Source organism: Panulirus ornatus, chromosome 58, assembly GCF_036320965.1.
Source record: "Panulirus ornatus isolate Po-2019 chromosome 58, ASM3632096v1, whole genome shotgun sequence".
NCBI classification, from domain to species: Eukaryota; Metazoa; Arthropoda; class Malacostraca; order Decapoda; family Palinuridae; genus Panulirus; species Panulirus ornatus.
In genome coordinates, this window is record NC_092281.1 from 11,568,674 (window position 1) to 11,589,908 (window position 21,235).

The 21,235-nt window shown below is 41.3% G+C and overlaps 1 protein-coding gene across 4 annotated transcripts in view; it reads left to right on the top strand.

Annotated features, from left to right (window-relative positions):
• Gyg (glycogenin 1) overlaps positions 1-21,235 on the top strand; it is an 83,117-nt gene that overhangs the window by 2,995 nt on the left and 58,887 nt on the right. The window lies entirely within an intron of this gene.

Genomic DNA, 21,235 nt, shown 5'->3' on the forward strand with positions numbered 1-21,235 from the left:
ATATATATATATATATATATATATATATTATCCGCGGGGATAGGGGAGAGAGAATACTTCCCATGTATTCCCTGTGTGTTGTAGAGGACGACTAAAAGGGGAGAGAGCGGGGGCCAAGTGAGGATATTCTCTCTAAGGCTTAGTCCTCTGTTCTTAATGCTACCTCACTAACGCGGGAAATGACGAATAGTATGAAAGAAAGAAAAATATATATATATATATATATATATATATATATATATATATATATATATATATATATACATCTTTTGTTTTTTCTTTCCTTTTATATATATTTGCCATCCTGTTTTAGCAAGGTAGCATCAAGGACAGATGACTTATCCTGAGAGGGAAAAATCCTTACTTGGCCCCTTCTCTGTTCCATCTTTTGGAAAACTTGAATAGCAGGGGAAGATTTCTGGTTCCCAACTCCCACCCATTTTAGTCGACTTCTCCAACGTTGGGGAATACATTGGCAGTATTCTTTCTGCCCTATTTCCAGGGATAATATATATTTATGTATTTTTTTCATACTTGTTTGCCATTTCCTGCCTTGATGAGGTAGTGCCAGGAAAAGACAAAGAAAGGCCACATCCTTTCACATCCATTCTCTAGCTGTCATGTGGAATGCATTGAAACCACAGCCCCCTATCCACAACTAAGCCCCACTTATCTTTTCTTGGTTTATTACAGATGCTTCACATGCTCTGGTTCAGTTCATTAACATCGACCCCTGTTCCAATTCATTCTATCCCATGCACGCCCTTCACCCTCCAGCACGTTCAGGCTGCTATTGCTTGAAATATTTTTCACTCCATCCTTGCCTTTCCAATTTAGTCTCCCTGTTCTCCTTGTTACCTTCACTTCTGACATATCCTCTTTGTCAGCATTTCCTCTTACATTATCTCATTTGCTCTTTTTACTACACCCTTCATACCCATTCGTTGCTTCACTCGATCAAACAACCTGATGTCACACATTGTCCTCAAACATTTCTTTTTCCAATACACCCACCTTCCTCTGTACAGTCATATGTATAGCCCATTCTTCACATCCATATAACAATATTTGGACTACTATACTTCAAACATCCATTTTTGCCCTCCCAGATAACAATCTCTCTTTCCACACTCTTCAGCGCACCCAGAACCTTAACCCTTCCACACCCACCATATGACTCACTTCTTCCATGGTTCTATTTGCTGTCATGTCCATACCCAGTTATCCAAAACACTTCACCTTCAGTTTTTCTCTATTCAAACTTACATCCCAATGTAATAACCTTGCCTTAATTCACAATTACTCTCAGCTTTCTCCTTTCACACACCCTTCCAGACTCAGTCACTTCTGCAGGAGTCCTACCTATCTGTGTGAGGCTCCTGCAGCATTCAGGGAGCTGGCCGCATCCATTTATCAGACCACAAGCCAAAAAAGTGTTGTGATGTTTGTCTATATGCAGAGAGTAGAGAGCAGGTCAGAAGTCTCTTCATGCTAGTTGCAACATGTTTGTGAAGGGTCTTGGGATATGTTAGCATAGCGTTTGTGGTGATGGGTGATGTCCAGAGCATAAGTTACATAGATACACAGACCACACATACCCAAGGTGCAAACGAGGTAGTCTGGCCTGAACGCCAAGAGTGAGTCGTGTTTTGTCTAGGGAGTATGGTTTTTTGATAGATGTACGTCTGGCGGGTTGGAGTTTAAGAGAGAGAGAGAGAGGGGGGGGGGGAAAGTTGGTTGTTTAGTGCTTGTAAGGTTATTTCATTGTGCGTTTTGCCATTATATTTGCTAGGGGTGGGGGATCTGTCAGTAGAGCTTACTGAAGTGTGATGCATGGGTGAATTTGGAAGTTAGTGATATCTTAATGAGTGGTTTGGATGGGAGTGATCTACTACTTTTGCATAGAAATGGATGTCGAGTATGGTGAGGCAGATCTTTATGAGGAGGGTAATTGTTTCTTTGTGAAGGTGTTGAGTGTTTGTGGTGGCTAGATAGTCATTGAATATTCTAATTGTTTGTAGTGTGGTGGTAAAATGTTTGGGATTGAAGTCATGTTGTGTGGGTGAGAGTTGGATGTCTTTGTTGATTCTGTTGATCATTTTTCTCAGTTTGTTTACTGAGGATAGAAATAACAGGACGGTAGGAGGAGGAGAGTTGTATGGTTTGGAGTGTGGCAAAGTGCATGGAACTGCAGTTTGATATATCACAAAAGGGGTGACATTAACGCAGCAAATCACTTACACTAATTTTGACTTAACACTACCCACATACAGTACATCCAGTCTACCACACATCAAATAGCTACCCACATACACTACGTCCAGTCTACCACACATCTACCACATTATACACATCCCCCATGCTACATACTATGTACAGTGTTTCAACTAGCATTCCACACCACCACTCATACTACACACAAGCCAGACACTACGTCAGACAGGAGACACCAGACACTACACACTTGCGTCTCCACACACTACTGACGAAGTGTGACTTTTATCTGGCATTCTACGCTCGCCGGAAGCCAACCACACCACACACCTCACGTAAAGATTCTCTAGGCATTCCTAACTTTAGTAGTAGTAGAAGAGATAAGAGGTTTTGAACCCTTGGATAGACTGGAAAGTAGTTACAGTTTGCATGTTCCATATGTATATAAGATTTTCGATATACGTTTCATTTTTGCTTTGGTAAGGGTAAGTTGATTTTTTGTTCTGTTCTTATAAGGCTTCTCGTCCAAAACTGAGTTCTCTTCCTTCTTTATGTGCCATATTCATAATGATTCGCGACGTGACCTCGATCCTCAAGGTTTTTCCTAACGTTCTTAACTCTTATGTTCTGCTTCTGTCTTATGTCTCAAGGAAGATGGTTGGTTACACAAGCATTTTAGCCCAACTGCCATGGTCATGAAGACTGTCCACATCAAGGTATAATAACCACCAATCGAAAGATCTTGAACATCTTTAGGTGTTATAGATCATTCTGAAACAAAACACACATTTTTGACATTCATAACTCTTTTATTATTTGTTATTTGAGTTTTCCATCTACCGACCGCAATGGTCCCATTCTGATTAGTTGCCAGGGTCGTTATAGCCGTTGATATCAAGCTACGTCCACCAACGGAATAATTTTTTTCTGGTGTTGTGGATAATTGTAAGATAACATATACTGACACTTTATGTTTGACCCATGGGAAAGGCATGTACGGGGTTACAGAGAACTGGAGCGATACTGAATACCGTAGGTGTCGTGCTGTCAGTGGACTGAACCAGGGCATATTGAAGCAGCCGGTTGAAATTCTCAAATTCCACCGTGAAATGCCATTGATAAAGGTACAGTACACATGGGTACATATGTCAGCTATTTTTTTCACCCTTAAATGCAGAAGGATGTTAAGAAAAAAAGTAATACTAAACCATCCGGTTACTGGGCGTCAATTTCTACAGATGGACTTCCAGTTATATATCACATTCATGGAAAGATCTCGCGATTATGTTCCTATCAACAGGCGAGATTTGGCAGATTGTTAATATTCTTGTGTTAGTCCAAACAGCAAGACCGGGAATATAAAGGTAGCTCATGCTAAGTTATACAAGGTTGAGATAGGCTACGTTTCATTAGGATATGATGTTAGGTTAGGGTAGGTTAGGTTAAGTTAGGTTTTACCTATTTTGGAATAGACGTACGATGAACGAGTGTTCGTCTGTAGCGTGAAATTCACTCGTGAGGACATGCAGCTGGGGAAGTTGGCGCCTTGGTAACCAGACGTAGTGCTTCGGGGTAAGAAGAAATAGTTCTTGCCAGGTACAGATTTAATCAGGGAGAGCAGATGATGAGTTCCCTAATAGGGGACACAGTGCGACGTGATAGGTTAGGATGCGGTTGAATTCAGTGGCTGTCATCAAGTAATGGTAATTATTAAACCAGATTCCATACCATACATAGTAACTTTTATTAAGTCAATCGGTCGATCACCTTGACTGGGAAGTTGAGGCAAATATGAAGCTTAGATATAGTGACAGTTAAAGTAGATGCCGTACTGCATATGAGAATTATAAGCATTTAATGCAGGAATATATTTTTTTTTCTGGAGAGCCACTAAAGAGAATCGTGTTGATCGCCAGATTCTTGTAGAGCTGGACATAACTGAGAGATGCCGCTGCAGATAGAGACTGTGTTAATGTATAATATTCTTAGTAACTGGTACAGTTTTAACGCTAGAATTACACAATACTGGGAGACATTATTTATCATATATATATATATATATATATATATATATATATATATATATATATATATATATATATATATATATATATATATATATATATATATATTTATATGTATATATATGTGTGTGTGTGTGTGTGTGTGTGTGTGTGTGTGTGTATCCTTTTTAGCACAAATGCAAGCTGTTCATCATTGCTATTCACCTCACTAAGTTCCTCATATCCCCCAGTTATATCCTCAATGCCACTTTACTGTCGCATTTAAATCAACCATCGCTATTACCTGATCTCCTATCTTCTGTTTTCTCATTCAAACAACCCAGCTTGAGTCATCAAGGAGGATGAGCACTCTTCTCTTGGATCACTCTTTTCCTTTTAGAAACTGAAATGGAAAAAGGGGTGGTGGGTTCGAAGTCCCCCCGCTCTTGCTCTTCTTGGTCGCTATGTGCAACACGCAGGGAATACGGAGGTAGAATTCTTTCTCCTTACCTCAGTGATACGTGTGTGTGTGTGTGTGTGTGTGTGTGTGTGTGTGTGGAGGAGAAAGCAAGAGTGGGATATCCGGCTGGTAAACATAGTCAAAGAAATCGTGTCCCGGTGACAGCAAGAGGCGTTACCTAACCTCACGGAGCAGGTTGCTGGGTGGGGCGGGCAGGCAGGCTCGCCACCCGCCCTCGTTCCGCTGAGTGACCAATGTCACTGCACAAGTCATGAAGGTAAAGCTTCACCTACTGTACTGGTCATGGAGGTAAAGCTTCACCTACTGTACTGGTCATAAAGGTAAAGCTTCACCTACTGTACTGGTCATGGAGGTAAAGCTTCACCTACTGTACTGGTCATGAAGGTAAAGCTTCACCTACTGTACTGGTCATGAAGGTAAAGCTTCACCTACTGTACTGGTCATGAAGGTAAAGCTTTACCTACTGTAATGGTCTTGAAGGTAAAGCTTCACTTACTGTACTGGTCATGGAGGTAAAGCTTCACCTACTGTACTGGTCATGAAGGTAAAGCTTCACCTACTGCACGGGTCATCATGAAGGTAAAGCTTCACCTACTGTACCGGTCATGAAGGTAAAGCTTCATCTACTGTACTGGTCATGGAGGTAAAGCTTCACTTACTGTACTGGTCATGAAGGTAAAGCTTCACCTACTGTACTGGTCATGAAGGTAAAGCTTCACCTACTGTACTGTTCATGAAGGTAAAGCTTCACCTACTGTACTGGTCATGAAGGTAAAGCTTCACCAACTGTACTGTTCATGAAGGTAAAGCTTCACCTGTACAGATCATAGGAAAACGCCATCTGTCGCAGAGCCCAACTTTAGAACCAGAACTGCAAAGCATTGTAAGAATGTTCCAAAAATCCCGAATTTTGAAACACTGATGGTTGTATTGTTGTCATGAAGTAACAAATTGGAAGGTATGGAAAAAGGTGAAAGGACGGTAAACGATTAGACGAAGAAATACAGGTAAAGTAGAGAGCAGGTGGGCTGTAAAGCCAGCTGATGTGATGTTGACACTTGACAAGATGGTGTTGTGCCCGATCAACAATTGTCTCATGAATGCTGTATTGTTAGTATGGAAAACACCGCGACCAGTCATTGACATTTTGTTCTCAAGTGTGTATTTTATGATTGAGGTCATATTTCATGATTTATGTTTTACGTTAAAGATTATATTTCATAGTTTTACTTGACCTCCGGTACAGAAAATGGATTTAGAGTCAAAGGCAGGGTGGAGTCCATTATTCTTGGTGGAGGCTAACGATGGAGATCCCTACCCCTCCCCTCCATTCACTCTGTGGCATTTGTAATAAATCGTCAATTCTTGATATACGAGCAAAGCATTGTTAATTCTATTGGGTCAGAAGAGGAGAGGACGAGGGGATTTTGAGTGTTCGATACCAGAATATGAAGAGGGTTACACCCGTACATGGGTTAGAGTGAATTGAAGCGGTATGGTATACACGGGGCGACCTGCTGTCAAGTGGACTGACCCAGAGCATATAAAGCGGCCGGGGGAATCCATGGAATGGTCTGTGAGGCCTGGTTGTGGAAAGGGGCTGAGTTTCTGTGCGTTACATGTGACAACCAGAGAATGGTTGTGACCGAATGGGGTTATTACTTCGTCTGTTCCTGGCGCTACCTCGCTAAAGTGGGAAAAGCAAACAAGTACCTGATATATATATATATATATATATATATATATATATATATATATATATATATATATATATATATATAAAGATGAGGGGAGAGAATAATATTTCCAGAATTTAGCTGTCGAAGGAAAGAAGCAGATAAGAGAAACTAAGACGCACAGCAGTGCTGAATATTGAGTTAAAGTTTGGCAGATGGAAGATTATCATGGTTGCATGCTAGTGTGTGAGGACAATGTTTTGTCTCCCTGATTGTCAAATATGAGGCAAAAGAGGTGCCAAATGTCAGGAGCCACAGTGTTGCCAAGTGTCAGGACTGATGTTGCCAAGTAAGAGAGTCCACAGTGGTGCCAAATGTCAGAAATGATGTTGCAGAGTAATAGAGTCCACTGTGTACGAAATATCAGGACTGGTGTTTCTAAGTAGCAAAGTCCTCAGTATTCCAAGTGCCAGCACATGTGCTAAGTAACAGTGGCCACAATGTGCTAAGTCAAGGGAGCCACAGTGTTGCCAAGTGTCAGGACTGCAGTTGCTGGGTAACAATAGCTGTACAGTGGTGCCAAGTGTTAGGACTGTTGTTGGTAACAAGACACAATGTTGCCAAATTAGAGGCCATGTTGCCGAGTAACGGAGACCACAGTGTGCCAAGTAACAGAGGCTGCATCATTGCCAAGTGTCAGGACTGGTGCTATTAATTAACTGTAGCCACACAGTTTTGCCAAGTGACGCCATCAATAGTAGTTACCAGCTGTCAAGAATGATCGTTATGGAGTGTCCACAGTGTTGCCAACGTTCGGGACGCGGCATTTATTAGTGTCAGGTTCATCAGTGATACCATTGTCATGTATTAATGGTGGTGATGAAGAGGCCAGGGTCAGCATAGAGAGGGGATTAGTATATGGTAATGGCTGGGCCGAGTGAGTCATGGCAGATTTAGGAGAAACGAGGACCGGTTGTGTAAGGGAATCAGGGCGCCGTAACTTCTTAGCTACCTCGCTTGGTGGTGGTGCTCGTCTGCTGGGGCTGTGTATGTGTCTGTGTTCGTCTACCTGTGTGTGTGTGTGTGTGTGTGTGTGTTCCATTACCTGTTTCCACACACATAGTGGAGGTGGGTGGGGGTGTCACGCTGGTGGAGCCTCGTATCTCGTTAAATAATTTAACTTCATTATGTTTTCAGTAATCAGTTTTAGTTCACTTTCATACTTTCTTTTTTATTACGGAAGTCCTTCATGCATCGCTCGTGGTTCACGTCGTATAGTTTAAGTATAATTATTTTTGTGAAGAAGTAACAGACTTATGATATATGATATCCAAGTACTTGAAGGCATTGCTTTCACTAAGCACTGTATATATATATATATATATATATATATATATATATATATATATATATATATATATGTGTGTGTGTGTGTGTGTGTGTGTGTGTGTGTGTGTGTGTGTGCCACATATTGATATCGAAGCCTGCTTTTGGTCGTTTTGTAAATTGCCATATGCCTGAATACTCCTCACTCCTCTTATAAGTAACGTTATTGGTCAACATATCCAGTTATGGCTTGTGTCCTGATGAGGTATTTATAGTACACAAATCAGAAACAGCAGCAGCCTCCAGATTAAGCCAAATGAGACGCCATTGGTCGCTTTAGCCTAATAAGAAAAGTCAAGTTCCCAGCATATGTCCTTTGCCCTCTTGTAGGTCATTTCCCATCTACCTCAGGGTCTCTTCTGATTTTTAATGTACCCAAACTTGTCTCACGTTTCTCCTAACCTGTATCCTTCTCATGACCCAACTTTCCCTACCCATACGTACTCCACCCATCCCTCCCCTTTCCTCACTTTACCCGTCATAAACTACTCTTTCACACACCTCTCGACTCTATCTACTTAACAACCTCCTCCAGCACCTCCTTAATGCCCCCCCTCCCCCCACCTCCCTTACCGGCCACATAACGGCTGAGGTAGGTTTCTTAGGCTCCACCTGCTATATATTACGTTCCCCTTCCCAGCTAGGCTTCATGGTGTGTGTGTGTGTGTGTGTGTGTGTGTGTAATCCTAACCTACCTTTGGTTATAGCCTCGCATAGGTGTAAGTTAGTATCTGAGTAGATCTTTATTTGATGACCTTTGCTGAACTTTTAAGACTTATTTATGGTCCAACCACGAGCTTATCTTTCATCTTTCATCGTGTGATTTTGACTGTAGGGCATCTTGTATCTAAAGCTCCCCCCCCCCCTTTTTTTTTGTTCCATGCGGGTAAAGATAGGAGGCCCTTAATTCAACGATAATCGTGTCCATAAACCTGGTTAAACATGTCTTAAAACTCGTTCATATGAACCCTGGCGAGGGACAGATGCCATTGGCCAGGCCAGGAGCAATGGCCATACGTCACCATTGTTATTTCGAGGTTTTTGGTTTTAGTAGGTTATATATATATATATATATATATATATATATATATATATATATATATATATATATATATATATATATCACAGGAATGTATCTCTTTCCGTCCATTGACGACGCTCGTGTGATTGTATTATATATGTTATGTTTTCCATGACATTGTGACAGGATAACCATATAAGACAGTACAAAGTGGGAAGTTTTTGCGACGAACAGAAAATGTATGGCGTAATTAACTAAACTTCTTTGGTGAATTGAGGCGACTCGTAATTAATAGTAGAAGGGCTACAGAAAATATATTCTGTGGATCATTCGTTAAATAGATTCATTGTATAGCAGGGATAATGAATGAAGTAAATGAATCAAGTTCTTGTCAAGGTTGCTGTGCCACAAGCAGTGTGTGTGTGTGTGTGTGTGTGTGTGTGTGTGTGTGTGTGTGCGGGTTATCCCAGAGTACGAGTCGAGTCCATCTGTGTTGTTGTGATTATATGAGTCTGTGAGTACGTGTGAGGTGCTTTACATCCTGCGCCAGGCCGGAAGAAGTATTTTGGTGTCTGTTTCTCTCTGCAAATATATATATACGGAAAAACATCACAGTTTATAGGTAGTAGGATTATTAGGTGAGAAGCGTAAATTCAAGAAGCAGAAATTAGGGCGACAGTTTTACGTATGTTGATGACATTCACCATGTTTGACATGAGGCTGTGGTGGTGGTGGTGGTGTGCATGATCTGTGTTGAGTTGGATGCTGCTCTGCTGGTGCTGAACTGCTGACCGAGGACGAGGGATCTCGTTTGGTTCAGAAATTTCTCCTCGAACTGTTGGTTGAGGTCCAGGTGATAGGTGGAGAGAGTCGGGAGGATAAAATGTGTTGAGCGCCTCTTGAGAAGAGGTTTTTAAGAGGGATCGAGGAGTCTTTTAAAGTATTATAACGTCGTGACGTATTAAGCAATACAAGGTCTGTTAGCCCGAGAATGCACAGGCTTTTTATTCATATCGTGTTAGCATGTGTTAAGGCTGGGTTCGTTGTTGCTGGGGTGTGTTCAGTAGTGTTTATAATGTACCGGATTTTGCTGCTGAATTTGTGGGAGTGTGTGTTCATGTTTTCTTATAGTGGATTTATCTCTGGAAATATATTGTTTGTTAAAGTTGTGAGAATATATTGTAAATATTGATCAAACTTAACATCTTTGAAAATATTGTAAATATAGATCATTATCCGTTGACTTCTTTAGTTATACATATTGTAAATATAGATCCGTAATTGTTGACTTCTTTAAAGATATTATACATAAAGATCAGTAAATGTTGACATTTATGAAAAAAATGTGTAGTAGTAAATTGACGCAGGATAACTTCATGGGCGATCGAGTTGAGGAAGAAAAAAGATTTGAGTTTGGGTTAGAGTGAAGGGTACAATGTCTTGATGTTTCTGAGACAAGTGTGGATTGTGTGGAGCAGCCATGAGTTATACAAGTAGGGGGAAGAAATATTGAGAAGTGAGAGAGGTTATTTTTAGCATAAGTGTCCACCATCGAACGTGTTACTAGTCGAGTGAGCGAAATATTTTGAATCGACGTGGGTGTCAGTTAGAATTTATCACTGTTATTTGACTGGCATCCCAGAATGTGCTATAGTTTAGGTGGTTTGAATTTGAGTTGCCTAATGTACAGCTCGGATAAAGTTTTATGAGTAATTTTTTTTTCTTTTTAAGAAAAGAAAGAGTATGTATGTCTGGGTGAGCAGGGGAGGAGGGGGGCAACGCAGGTGTGTGTTGTTAGCTAATATGGCCACAGCTGCGGCTTGTTGTGTAGTGAGTGATGGCTTGGCTTATTGTGTTATCCCTGGCCGACCTTCCCCACCGACCGTGAGGAGTGTGTGTGTGTGTGTTTGTATGTGTGTGTGTGTGTGTGTGTGTGTGTGTGTGTGTGTGTGTGTGTGTTTCTTAATGTGCGTGTTGTTTGCCTCTGTGTGTGTTTATTGGATTAAGTGCAAAGGCAAAAACTATATAAATTGTACAGTATAAACGATGTAGCTATATGAGAACGGGGCAGAGGTGATTATTTGCATGTATACATTTCGGGAAGGGATTTCTACACTCGTGTGCCCGTGTCTCTCATCCTATCCTAACTACTGTAGTACTCTGAAATACTCATCATTTACTATATTTCTTTATGAAATTTTTTTTTTTACCATCCAACCACTCTTTCATTACAGTAGTATTGCCTCGCATCTTTTCTAACTCGTTCCTTACGTATTTCGTATCAGTTATTGTAGATCGATTCTTGCGTGCCTCTAAGACCAGATCAATACGACATTGTGAGAAAGACTCGGGACTCAGACGTGCATTTGTCTCCACTACCCCAGCCAGCGTGGGCAGTTCTGTGGCTGCGGGCTGGCGTCTCCCGTTGGCTCAGCTGACGTACGTCACGTAGAGCGGTTGCTGTGCTCCCCTAAGACTTGTAGCGGATCCATATATCTCCTTATGTCGGGTGGTCAGACTAGAGGTGGATGATATGGCTATGATACATACTGTAGATGGAGTCCACCTAATACTGGCTTGTACTCGGGATCAGTTTTGACAGCCCTGTGTTATGTTTTTAACCTTCAGATGTTTATTATGACCAAAGGCGGAGGTTGTCTGGGGTTATGGCGGTCGTTAGGAGTAATCTGGTTCTCAAGCTTACCATCACCCGCGCGCTTACCTCTCTCTCTCTCTCTCTCTCTCTCTCTCTCTCTCTCTCTCTCTCTCTCTCTCTCTCTCTCACTTGGTGCCAGGGTGGTAGGCAGCCACTGACCGGGGAGGTATATTACCAGTACTACCCGCCTGGGTGTCAGGTGACCAAGTGATGGCTGCGCGCTAAGCCAGCACTTCAGTGACTGTCTGTTTTTACTCCTTAGTCCCAGCTAAGCTGTCTTTCCTTTCTACTTCATCCACGCGTGGGCAGCTGGCTTTCGCTCCGTAGAACATGCAGTCTCCCCATCTCACGCATAACGCACATTGGCAAGATCTCGTCGAAATTAAGTGTCCACTTAACCCATGAGATCTTTTGTGTTATCTACCTTTCCCACGTACTCTTATACAGCATCTCTCGCTCCTCTCACTTCATTGCTCATGTCCAGTGCGGGGCGGGCTTCCACGACAGGATGGACGACCACCTGTTACCAAGACGGACACTGGTGCCCTTGACCCGGCCAGTGGGACCTTTTATCATTACCTCCACCTCCCCCCGAACCCCCAAGACTCTTTGTTATCAGTGACTACATTCCCCTCCCCACCACAACCACCACCTTCCACACCTACCCTTACATACCTATACATGAGTGTATGGGGAGCGTTAAGGTCGAACGATGAGGTCAAGGGTCGCTGATGTTTAGGATACTGTGTGATAGCCGTGGCACCACAAGGTGTCTTATCGATGATAACACTATTACCCACCTGTCAAGTACGATGGCTAGGTCTTAGGCTGCCGTACCACCTGTGGAGGGCCGATTTATCTCGTGCGATAATATACCTACGCGTGCGATATATATTCTTTAATCACGTGTTTGATATCTTAATCATCACAATTGTCAGATTATAACCTCAGCCGGTTAAAGCTTACAGACCTTTAAATAAGATAAGTCTTGTGGTTTTCCCAGGTCATGTTGCCTCCCCAGTGGCTTTTGGCCTTACCAAAGCATGTGGCATTCACATGTCTTTGAGGCCTTACCGTTCCTATTCATAGTAGACGTGCACTGACGCAAATGGCGTTGATACGTACAATGTCGACTATTTATGTAAAAGATGATGTTCAGGTTCATTTCAGGGCTTTGACAAGAATGGTGTGTCATTCAGAGGTATCTTTATTTTTGACATTCAATTATGATTAGCTCATGTATTATTACAGATGACGAGGGGGGGGGGGGTTATTGTATGTAGTTCAGACGCATGCTCATAGATGGCGTTCGTATATTTTTTTTTTTTTTTAGATGTACGTCTTTTGGTTCTCCCGTCTTTGGGAGGTGATTGTTTTATCGTGTTCTTTTCTGCTTCTCTGTTATGTGATCGTTTTATTTCCAATCGTTCCATCGCGGTGGTCCCTCATAGGGCGACTTCTCTTTCGTTCCCTTCTTCACGAATAATCATTTCCCTTCAGTATTCAATCATGATATCAGTTACGCTCTGTACACTTCAACCCTCCCTCGCCTCCTTACGTGGATTCTCGACCTTTAGTCACGCACTGAACATGATGATCAGTGCGAGAAATGAAAGCATTGCGGTCATTGTTTCCACCAGGTCACTGTCAGATATCATAAACGTGTTGTACACAACCAAAGCCTCTGCTCGATCTGGTAAACCCCTGCATTGCTGAACGTGACAAAGTCTGATCTCAAAATCTGGAGGTGCTGCATGGGTGTTGTAAGTATATTTTTCCTACGAGCAGCTATTCTATATCTTGGGGAAATGATTGTTCGCATACCTGAAGCGGTTCGTCTTCCACTTCTCTCCGATGTGGAATTCAAAGTCCATTCACCGCCTTATTAGCTTTCCCGTTGTCATATGTCTGTCCGTCCTACGTGATGTTGCTCCCTATTTTACAGGTATTATTTCGGCCTCTACTCTCATGAAGTGTTTGTATGTATCTCAGCCCATATGATCTGAACCCTTGGCTTGTGTGTGGCTGCTGCTTCCCATAGCTTTTGTGTAGACACCTGCTTCACGAGGATTGACCGTGGAGATACATCTTTACTCTCACAGCGACACTGTGGAATACTCTTGCGTCTTTCGGGTTTGCTTATAACTTCTCAAGCTATAACTCAGATCTACAAATACCTGAGGAGCTCAAACGAGTCATTTCTGCGGGGTTTTTTTTTATTATTTCTTTACCCCAACTTTCTGTCGAGATGGTCATGTTTGGGGCATTCTTTGTCAGTGCCATATCAGATTATATGAAAAAGAATATGAATAAAAAAGGGCATTATAACCAGATAACATATGGACAGAAAAATAAATACCTTTTAATTCATTTAATGTTTTAAGGTTCCATGAGCTTTTAAGTATACTAGGCATGATATACTAGATATGCTAGGGGAATTACAATGACTTCTCTGTGCGAGCTGGACTAGAGAACCTAGGTGTATAGAGCGAGGGGCTAGGCTTTGTTGGCGAGGCTATGGAGTGGAAAAGTAAGAGACGCTTGTCTTTATTCCCGTGGGCTAATTTTAGGAGTTTTCTTGTCGTAAGCTCGGGCGTGGACGTAAGTGAGCAGGGCGACTGAGAGGCAGGAGGAGTAGATTTGCCGGTGTGGTAAGGTTCTATTGTGATATGTTGGGTAGGGTCGCGCGCGCTCTGTCTGAGCGAAGTAAAGGTCTAGTATTGTGGCTAGGTTAGGTTTCATGCGGGATACACCTTCTCTCCACCAATATACAGCTAATAGAATATTTGAGAAGACCGCTATTAATGGTGGCTGGTCTCCCAAAGCGACTTCCCTGCCACTGCCGTGCTATTTTTACTATTCATTCCACGTGGAAATCATCCTTAGAATTCGACTTTTTCTTCTGTCTCATTTTACGCCACTTTATGTGTGGTTATATTTATTTTTCTTATAGAAGAAAAGATCCAGTTAGAGTCCTTCAAATCTCTGGTTTGTGCATGAAAACGAGTCTTAAGATTCATTGGAAAATATTTAGGCCAGCGGGAGTCACCGTGAGAGTGTGGCATATGGAACGTAAAGACCTAACCAAACTCGTTTTCAGAGTATATATATCTGCGTATATCGTTGAAATTATTTGATATATGTATTCCAAATATATATATATATATATATATATATATATATATATATATATATATATATATATATATATATATATATATATATATATATGTGTGTGTGTGTGTGTGTGTGTGTGTGTGTGTGTGTGTGTGTTCGGAATACATATATCAAATAATTTCAACGATATACGCAGATATATATACTCTGAAAACGTTTTTTTTTTTTCTAGTTTTCCAAAAGAAGGAACAGAGAAGGGGGCCAGGCGAGGATATTCCCTCAAAGGCCCAGTCCTCTGTTCTTAACGCTACCTCGCTAACGCGGGAAATGGCGAATAGTTTGAAAGAAAATATTTATATATATATATATATATATATATATATATATATATATATATAATGTTTCAAGATACCGTAAACCAGTCGGCAACCTGTGTATAGGCCATAATCAACACACTATATTTTCAGAAATTCGTCAGAACCGCGAAATCTATAAGAGACGAGACACCTAGATTTCATTTCGAATTAAAGACATTATTAAAACGTTTTGTAATAGAGCACATCGTCTACGAACAGTTAAGGTCCCTCAAGACAACGGTATTATATACTTAAACTCACTAAAATGAATTAAGGTGATGCGATGTTTACACTTATTGTCAAAGAAAACAACTTTATTAACTGCATTATGCTCGCCTTACCGTAATGTTTTTTAAATGTTTTTTGAATATTATTATGGCAGAGGTCAGTCACCTCTGGATTTGTATTATTTCAGCGACAACAATTTTCTCACTTGTAAAATAAGTTATAAAGAAACAGGCCAGCTATTGTTCCAGCAGTGGGCACCGTTTCTTAACTCGTATATCTTACTGTTCTAGCAACAATCTTCTCGTCGTACCTCGTTTATAAAACTGCTCTGACAATGTGTTCCATTAATTAACTCGTATAATAATGCTGTTCCAGGCTTTGGGTTTCCATGTTAAACTAATACTATCTCTAGACGTTACAGGTTACCGCAGAAATAAGGGAGGAATATATCTATCTATCTGTCTATCTATCTATCTATCTATATATATATATATATATATATATATATATATATATATATATATATATATTTAGATATAGGTAGATAAAAGAAAATAAAGTATCTTAGTAATAAGGGAATATCTGACGAATACTGGGGTAAAATAAGGTAACACTGGAAATAATGAGCGAGTATAGAAATAAGGTAAACTATAGCAACACACTGAGGAGTGGCTGGAGAAATAAAGGTATTATTAGAAGAGCAAACAGGGCAAACATAACAAGATGACCTAGTCTGTAGCGAGAGTATTTGCCTAATGTTATTATTAGGTTTACTACATTCCCAATAGACGAGGCAGTATGTACGCCATCTCTCCCCTTCCCCCATGAAGACAAGAGCCGCCAGAATATAGAATGGCAGGAATAACTCACAGTTTTTTAATACAGGCAGAGAACTTCACTGGAAAGTTATGCTGATTTTCACACTTACGTCGGTTGACGGAGACATGTCCTAGTGTTCTAGTGTTCTAGCATTTCGATGTAAGCTTCTATACCATTTGTTTCAGTGACTCTCTTGCTTCGTAATTTAGAGAGAGAGAGAGAGAGAGAGAGAGAGAGAGAGAGAGAGAGAGAGAGAGAGAGAGAGAGTTAGTGGAATAGAGACCTTGAAATGTGGTCCATTCTGGCACCTGAGGCGAGCGATCGGTCGGGTTAGTTGGCCCAGAGCCCACACGTCCCAGTGGGGGCCTCAGCCGAGCCGGCCCCTTGCCACCAGGCACCCCAACACCCTCGTAGTACACCCACTCACCAGGATGACACTGACACACACCAAGGTATCTCTCTCTCTCTCTCTCTCTCTCTCTCTCTCTCTCTCTCTCAAACGTTTTAATTAAAGCTTCACTGCCTATCAGAAGAAAATGGGAGGGACTAAAGAAGATTCCACGATACAGAAAGCAGGGATTCAGTCGAGGAAGGTGAATGGAGGAAGAAAGCAATGACTGAATCGACGAAGAGAATGCAAGAAAACAGCAAGGGAAAAAACTGAATAAATTACGGACAGAGAAATAATGAAATGGCAGATAAGAACACAAAGAATGAATGAAGAAATAACCTGTAGCGTGGATAGAATCCACTCGTACTATTCCCGTGTGAGAACAAAGAAGCTAAAATATTGGATGTTCATAGTTGGAGAACAGTATGAAAATAACTCCACCGAGATGTGTTTAATGCCATCACACCAGTGTTAGTCAGCATTCAGGACAAGGAACGTGGAATAGCGCCAGGAATAGACGAAGAAAGACCTTATTTTATCATCTTTTATTTAGGTGACGTGTCGTGCACCGAAACCACAGACTCCCCCCCCCCCCCCCCCACCCATCCACAACCATGACCTTCCAAACCTTTCCTTGGTTTCTTCTGGCTGCTTCATGTCTTGGTTTAATCCATTGACAAGACGTCACCCCTTGTATACCGCATCGTTCCAATACACTCTTATCCCATGCAGGTCTTTCACCCTTCAACATGTCAAGCCCAGAGCTCCATCCTTCTATCTATAAGGTGGCCTCTTTCTCTTACTTGTTTTATTTCTAACTACCCCAAGACTAATTTCCATGAAAGAGTCCCGGTGTTACCTATGGCGTTTCTAAAGATTCTTGCTGCCCGAGGATGCACTACTTCCTGTAGCGGGGAAACGTTGACTCCTTTGGAGTGAGAAGTTCTTTGACGAGACTGTGTACCCCCAGCGACACAGCCTTGCCAAAGGTGACTTCACTCGCGGTGTAACTTCGTGCTGGCGGAGCCCAGCAACACGTGTATATATATATATATATATATATATATATATATATATATATATATATATATATATATATATGTGTGTGTGTGTGTGTGGTATATAGTTGATGCGACGATAATGGCTTTGGAGAAGTTGACGTAAGTGGAGAAGACGTAACAACAGCATTTCAAAACAAACTCATCTTCGAGATCGAATGGAATACCAAAAATATTTCGTAAGAAAAACAAGAAGTCTCTGGTCAACCCAGGGTTGTCTGCACTAAGGCGGGGCTTGGATGACTACAGCGTAGCGGCAGTACACAAAATGGCCTGCGTATCGTCCGTACACAAAGGAAAATAATAAACGTCTGCCTCGGTGATATACATACAAACCTTTAACGTCTCATGCAATTGGAAGTGTTGGAGAGGTCGATCAAACAACAGTACTGACACGCTTTATCAGGCTTGGCCACTTGAACGAAGGCTAACATATACAGGTAAGAATAGACGAACAGCTGTTGTAAACGCATTACGAGGGCATTAATGTAATAACTGATGCAAGGAGCGATTTTGGATAACAAATTTCTCAACTCTGCTGAAGCGTTTGTTGACGTAAATTACAAAATTCCTCTAGCTTAAGTTGAGAGATAGAACGTAAAGGGTAAGATAGTAGCTTAAAAACATAAAAGGTAAGAGTAACTCAGTGAACACGAAAGGTAAGCCAAGAAAGTAGCTCAAGGAACATGTAAGGTAAGAAGTAACTCAAGAGCATGTAAGAAAGTGACTTGAAGGAACATAAAGGTGAGGTAAGGAGTAGGTCAAGGTACATTAAGGAAAGGTGAGAAAGCACCTCAAGGAAAGTCGTACAGAAAATTGAAGGTGGTGTATCCTTAGGAACAGTGGTTGATGATGTATTTTTACGAAGATGGTGTTTGACCTTATATACACAACGAAGTAGGAGAAAGCGTAGTGACAACAACGAAGTAAAAGAAAGCGTAGGAGATATTTTGCAGACGCCCTCCAGTGTGAGTTCAGAGGGTGATGAAAGACAAATGGATAAGCTGGAGCGAAGCCAGAAACATTTTGAATACAGAATTGATGAAATGTAGCAAATGGACTCGTAGAAGGATTAGATAAATGCATGTATGTAGCCATAAGAGAACCATACATGATGATAGGAGCAGGCCAATAGTAGAACAAGTAAAGGTAAATATACAAAGAGAGTAGTGTGATTAATCTGGACTTAGATACTTGGGAATGTATCAAATACATGTACAGAGGAAAATTTGCATATAACTCCAGCAGAAAAAGATTAGTGAAAGGTTATTCAATGTACAACCAAGCGAAGGTATAGGAGACGAGTACAAAAGTCTTTTAAAGGAAATAAGCTCCCTGGCTGGAAAAAATAGAAAATTGCAGTACATACGATTGACAGCCATGCAACGTGCGTGGCAGCAGAGAATATCAGTACTCTGATTTTTATGTGTGTTGGTTTACCGCAAGGAACTTTGTGGGTTCAGTACAGTTTATGGTAATTAGAGAAATACATAAGCATAAGAAAGTTTAGTTATAGGTCTTACTAAATGACACCCGAGTCGGAACAATGTAAACATTAGAAGACAGAGAAACAATGGGTAAATATTAGATATAAATGGGTAGAAGGAAACTTGACAAAGTTCACTGAAGCAAAATGTGAACGAATAATTAATATAAAAATAAAATAAGTATGAGACACAAGATAACGAAATACTTCAGACTGAGGTGGGTGTTGAAGATCTCGGAATAGTCTTCAAAGAAAAAGTTACAATGACGACATTGAGACTCGTATCATCCAGCTATCAAATGAGTCTTGTAATTAATCACACGATCAACTCCCAGTGATCTGGGCAGGATTGTATACACTGTGCAAAAGAATTACCGAATACTTCTGTATTGTATGGTCGTCACGTAAGCAATCCGAAATGCAGTTCAGAACCTGCGAATACGAGTCAGTGGAATGGAACGCGGAAATAATTATAGGGGTTATGTTGAACATACGCTGAGGCTACCTTTTGTGGAAGGTCCATGTGGTAAGTAAGACATTAAATACGTATGGGGATGGGTTCCCATCTGGGGTGTGATGGTGACATAGGGTAATAGGGACATAGTGTAGTTACCTGGAGGATTGGTTGGTGTTCTTACCTGGTGTTGGGTAACAAGAGACCTTGGCAACATTTTATCTGGCTCGAGGCCAAGAGATCCTCTTGGCCAAGAATTCACAAGGTCTTTCTTCCCGTCTGGGGCCGTGTCATTTACGGCCTTAATTTCCGCGTCTCCGGGAATGTAAGCAGGGATAAGATAGGATTTTGTTATAGCCACTGTTGTTTGGGCTAGTCTGTCTGTTGTTTGGACCAGTCTCTTGTCTTATTTGGGATAGTTCCTCTGTTGTTGGGGTAGACAAACGTTTACCTATTGTTTGGGATAGTTTGTTGTTTGGGCCTGTCGGTCGTGGTGTGTGGGTTTGCTTGCCTGTGTTCAAGACTAGTTTGTTGTTTGGGCCTGTCGGTCGTGGTGTGTGGGTTTGCTTGCCTGTGTTCAAGACTAGTTTGTTGTTTGCAAACCCACGACCATTATTAGGACTAGTATTACTATTGTTACTAATATGCTACTGCTACGTTTTTACTGCAACTACTACTACCATTAGTAGTTGTAGTATTACTGTACTGATACTACTATTGTACTTCTTCAACTATATAGTTACCAATTTTTTCCCTTTTTCGTTGGAGGCTACAGTCACGGACAAAAGTCCACATCAAGGCCGGGCATTAATCGAAATATAGAGAGGTTAATGAGAGGAAAAGAAGAGACCAAGGGAAAAGCGTTTACGAATTTAGGAGAATGTGAAAAATCTTTTTTTTATGTGCCAGGTCATTGATATAGGAAAAGGTATGAGACGGTAAAGAGTTCCAAAGCTTCTAGGTGTAGGAAAAGAAACAGTTATCAAAATGGCCCACCCTTGAGTTGCCAACGGCCATACAGTAATCATATGACGCAGCAGCTTGCTTAATATTACGGGGTCTAGCTAGTGATAGGGGGCACATAAGCAGCCAGCTCTCGAGAGCAAAAACCACATTAGTACCTATAGAAGAGGGAAAGTGAACCAGTATTGCGGCTTAGGGCAAGCGGGTCAAGTTTTGAAGTTAGTCTGGGAGAGTTCATAAGTCGGACCGCTTTCAACTCTGTCAAGGAAGGTTACAGAGCTAGAACTACTACCACAGATTTAAGAGTGGTACTTAACAACTAATCTACTGTCACTACTACCGCTTTACAACCACTAAACTACAACAGCTACTTACGAAACTACTATTGCTACTTCTACCACTACCCCTCCTACTACTCTGCTACTACTAGTGCCATTTATGCTGCTACTTACTACGACTACTAATTTTGATGATGCTGTTACCACTACTGTTACTGCTGTTGCTATTAGGACTACTACCACTACACACACCTGTCTTATAAGGCTTGTAGACAAGTGCAGTACTAAGAATACTCACTTATACAACAAAAGCAGTCTTAAACTCGTGTCTTTCAGTAGATTGAGACCGTCCAGGAAAATTGCCCTGCGAAATTGGTGGCAAATTGGAGATGAAAAATAGGTGAAGGGATTACAATGGTCCTCACGACAATTGGTGTTTGTGAGAGAAGCTGTTGTGTGTAGCTTGAGGTAAATATATCTTAAACTCCCGCTTGAGTTCATTGGTTCGAGGTATCGGGGTTACAGGGCTTTCGGGGGGGCAAGACAAGGTTCTCCCCTTGTGAACGTAATGTTGGAAATACATACTGTCAGTGAAGATAGAGTGTGTATCGTTATATTAAGTCACTTTTTATATGAAGATTTTATAGT